This window comes from Belonocnema kinseyi, chromosome 7, assembly GCF_010883055.1.
Source record: "Belonocnema kinseyi isolate 2016_QV_RU_SX_M_011 chromosome 7, B_treatae_v1, whole genome shotgun sequence".
In the NCBI taxonomy this organism is placed as follows: domain Eukaryota; kingdom Metazoa; phylum Arthropoda; class Insecta; order Hymenoptera; family Cynipidae; genus Belonocnema; species Belonocnema kinseyi.
The window spans coordinates 96,039,026-96,043,906 of NC_046663.1; the positions used below are offsets into that span (position 1 = coordinate 96,039,026).

The 4,881-nt window shown below is 22.0% G+C and overlaps 1 protein-coding gene across 1 annotated transcript in view; it reads right to left on the reverse strand.

The window, feature by feature from the left end:
- The window catches only part of LOC117176568 (tubulin polyglutamylase TTLL13-like), a 59,265-nt gene that overhangs the window by 14,305 nt on the left and 40,079 nt on the right, over window positions 1-4,881 (reverse strand). The window lies entirely within an intron of this gene.

Consider the following 4,881-nt stretch of genomic DNA (forward strand, 5'->3'; position numbering starts at 1 on the left):
ATATATATATATATATATATATATATATCTTGTACAAAATATATCCATTGATATAACACAATTATATTTAATTATTTATAAAAATTTATAGAAACAAATAAAGTTTATTCTTCTATGTCTATTATTCAATTTCAAACGGGAGGAGAATTGTACTCTCGAACTGGTTTTAATAAATTCTCAGGAAATGCCTTAAATATGTATGCCTTGAATATGTAAAGTGTTTTCAATCCTTTCGAGCAGTTGTAGATTCTTATTTTTCTCAAGATTTAAAAGCAAACTTTGAACAAAATATTTTTGCATTTCAAGAAAGCTACTGTAACTTGGAGATATCTATTAAACCAAAAGTTCATACAGGTTTTTTTATGTACTAGTAGTCTTGCGCGCGCCTATTTATCTTTTTATGAAAAAGAATAAATGAAAAGCCTATCTTTTCTATGTTATACATATTTAATGAATGTTACAAAATATTAGTATAAAATAATACAAGACATCAAGGGATGAGTTCTGTATCTGAAACTGCAATTAATCATTTATAATAGGATTTTAACATATTCTTTATTTTTAGGTAGAAAATAAACTATTTTATTCCAAATGAGCTTTTTTTTATTAAAGATTAATTTACATCTAATATTGATGAATAGCATTTACTACGATTTTGCAGCTCACGTTGATGATAATCATATTCTTTAAATAATGAACTTTGCATTTTTACATCACAATTTTGATAAATCAATTTAGTAAAATGTAATAAGCTTGTTGCCACTTGGTAAACTCTTCCCTGAAAATCTTGGTCAAGTCTCCCCAACATTATTAGTTCATGCGTTCAATGTCATAAAAATTCAACTTTGGTTAAAAATTTTAATATTTTGTTGAAAATCTTTTCTTTTTGTTGTAAGATATCCACCACTACGTTTTCATTGAGAATTATTTTTTTTAATGCAACTCGTTTTAGTTAAAGATTAATCTTTTTTGTTTGAAAATTTGGCCATTCAGTTTAAATTTTATATTTGTAGGTTGAAAATTTAACTAGTTGGTTAAAAGTTAAACTATTCGGTGTCAAAAGCAAATCTTTCATTGAAAAGCCAAATTTTTAACAAAACCGTTTACACTGAAAATGAAAAAGTTTAATTTTCAGTTTAAAAAAATTAACCAATTTGCAATCAAATAGTTACTTTTTCATCCAAAAATATAACATTTTAACAAAATGGTTAAACTTTTAAATAAGTAGATAATTTTTCAACCAAAAACTAAAAAATATTATTACTATATTTTAAAACAACAACAGCTGAATTGAATAAAAAAATTCATTTCAAGAAAATTTTTACATTTGTAACCAGAGATGAATTTTTAACAAAAAAAATTAATCTAAAGCCAAGAAACAATTTTAGTCAAGACATAAAAAAATGCATCTAAATTGTTGAACATTTTCAATAAAAAATTTTAAAAAACTGTTCCCTTATAGTTTAAAAATCAAGTAATTGGTTTAAAATTCGTCTTTTTTGTAAAACATTAATCTTATTGGTTAAAAATTAATCTTTTGAACATAGAATTTTTTTATGACGAAAAAATAGTTTTCTTAAAATTTAATCTAAAAACAACCAAATTTCCTTCCTGATCGATTCAAAGACTTGAATTGCAGAATCTGCCTAATGGTAAATGGATTCGATCTCCTTTGAAATAATTTTTATAACACTTTTTTTTTGTTGATAATTAATTTTTTTAACTGAAAATTAAACTATGACATTTTTGGTGAAAAAGTAATTTTTTAAATTAAAGTTTAATCTTTTTAGTTAAAAATCTAACTAATTGTTAAAAAATTTATGGATTTTGTTAAAAATTCCTCTTTTTTAGCATAAAATTAATCTTCTTGTTTGAAAATTCTTCTTGCTGATTTAGGATTCAAACATTTTTCTGACAATTCTTTTTTTCTACATTGATTTATTGAAGAGAAAATTTAACTTTCCATTTTTGGTTAAAAACGTATTGATATTTTTTATTGCAATCTGTTTTGGTAGAGAACTCAGCTTTTTTCTAATTGCACTTCTCAAGTTGAAAATTATTTTTTTAACTAAAAACTGAAATATTTAATTTTTCGTTGAATATTGAGTTCATAATTGAGACTTCATCTGTTTCGGTTCAAAACGAACCTTTTTGATTGGAAATTCAACTATTTTCTTCAAATTTCTTTTTTTCTTTAATTTATATAATGATAAAATCTACTTGTATTACGTTTGATTAAAAAATATTTTTTTAGATAAAAATCATATATTTGTTTAAAACTTTCTAGATTTTGTAGAAAATTCGTAATTTTTTGTAGAAACGTAATATTATTGGTTGAAAATTAATATTTTTCATTAAGGATTGAGTTATTAAAAAAAAAATCCTTTTCAGTTTGTCAAAAAACAATTTCTTTAAAAGCAACTTCGATTCTATTATTTTCGGTTGAAAATTGATATTTTAAATTGAAAATTGACCTTTTTTACTTAATAAATAAATTTTTTTAATTTTTATGTTTTGGTAGAAAATTAATCATTTTAGTTTAAAATCGACCTTTTTTCGTTAAAGATTCAACTGTTTGGAAATAAATTTATCTGTTTTGATGCAGTATTTAGAAATTCATAATTTTGTTAATGTAATTTTTTAATGTAATTTTGTTTGTTGGTTTTTTGGTGAAAAACTAATTTCTTTAAGAGAAAAGTCGATTATACTATTTTTGATAGAAAAATAATATTTAAAAAAATGGATCTTTTTTGTTAAAAATATAATTTTTTATACCGCCTTTTTAAACAGGAAAATTAATCTTCGCGGTTGAAAATTCATCTTCTTCAATGAGGGTTCAATTATTATTTTTTTGAAAATTCCTTCATAGTTATTCAAAAATTAATTTATGTAAGATACAATTGGATTATATCATTTTTGGTAGAGAATTGATATTTGAAATTAAAAATTGATCTTTTGTAGTTAAAAATTCAACCCTTTGGTTTGAAAATGCACATACTTAGCTGAAAATTCGTTATTTCGATAGGAAATTAGTCCTCTTGTTTGAAAATTCATCTTTGTGATTGAGAACAAAACTATTAAGTTGCACATTCCGTTTTTTTTTTTTTGTAACAATTAAATTCTCTAACTGAAAATTTAACTATCCCGCTTTTGGCAGAACACTGAATTTTGGAATTAAAAATTGATATTTTTGGGTTGAAAATTCAATTATTTGTTTCAAACATCGTCTTTTTTATATAAAATTAATCTTCTTGGTTGAAAATACATCTGTTTGCTTGAAAGATCAACTATGTATGTATCATCAAATGCATCTATTTTAGTAAAATTTCAATTAATTTGTTGAACTTTAATTGTTTGTTGTTAAATATTAATTCTTTTAACTAAAAAGGAATTATCCTATTTCTGGATTTATATCATTATATTTTTAATTAAAAATTTATCTTTTTTGTTGAAAACTCCACTATTTCTTCGAAAACTGATCTTTTTGATAAGGGTTCAACTATTTCGTTAAAAATTGATGTAAAATTCAGCTGGACAATTTCAGGATGAAAAATTATATTTTTAATTAAAAATTAATTTTTTTATTTGAAAATTCGTTTTTCTAGTAGAAAATTATTCTTTTTGTTAAAATCTTATCTTGTTTATTTAGGATTGAACTATTTTCTTTATTTTTTTGTTTGTTAAAAATTAATGTCTAAGGGAAATTTTAATTATATCATTGTTGGTTGAAAAATAATCGTTTTTTTTTTGTAGATAATTAATTTTATGGGTAAAAAATTAATCTTTTTTATTATTCTTAGCATAGATGTCCAAATTCGATTATTTTGTCTTAGACTGGAAAAAATGTCTTGCATAATTTACTATAAAACAATTTTAATCGCTGAGAGATTCTACTAAATAATGTGTAGAACCTACCTGATTTTAAGTGAATTCTATTTTATTTTAAATACTTTTGATAATATTGTTCTTGCGTTGAAAATTAATTAAGTTGAAAATTCTATTATTTGTTTAAAACCATTTTTTTAAATAGAAAATTAATCTTTGTGTTTGAAATATCATTTTTTTTGTTCAAACTTTTACTATTTGGTGTCAAGTTTATCTCTTTTAATTAAAATTTGAAATAATCTGTAAAAAATTTAATTTTTTTGATCGAATATTAACTTTTATAAACTACAAGCTCAATTATTCTATTTTTGTTTAAAATTTGATATTTTTTTGTTTAAACTTCATCTTTTTAGTTGGACATTATTTTGTGGCTGAAAAATTGTTCTGTTTTTTATTATTCTTAATATAGAAGCCCAAATTCGATTTTTTTTCTCTCAGATCGGAAAAAAACTTCTTGCGTAATTTACTATAAAAGAATTTTAATCGCTGAGAGAATCTGCTAATTAATGTGTAGAACCTGCCTGATTTTAAATGAATTCTATTTTATTTTAAATACTTTTATAATATTGTTCTTGCATTGAAAATTAATTAAGTTGAAAATTCTATTTTTTGTTTGAAACCATTTTTTTAAATAGAAAATTAATCTTTGTGTTTGAAATATCATCTTTTTTGTTAAAACTTTTACTATTTGATGTCAAGTTCATCTCTTTTAATTAAAATTTGAAATAATCTGTAAAAAATTTCATTTTTTTGATCGAATATTCACTTTTATAAACTACAAACTCAATTATTCTTTTTTTGTTTAAAATTTGATATTTTTTGTTAAAATTTCATCTTTTTAGTTAAACGTTATTTTATGGCTGAAAAATTAAACTGTTTTTTATTATTCTTAACATAGATACCCAAATTCGACTTTTTTTCTATCAGATCGGAAAAAAACTTCTTGCGTAATTTACTGTAAAAGAATTTTAATCGCTGAGAGAATCTGCTAAATAA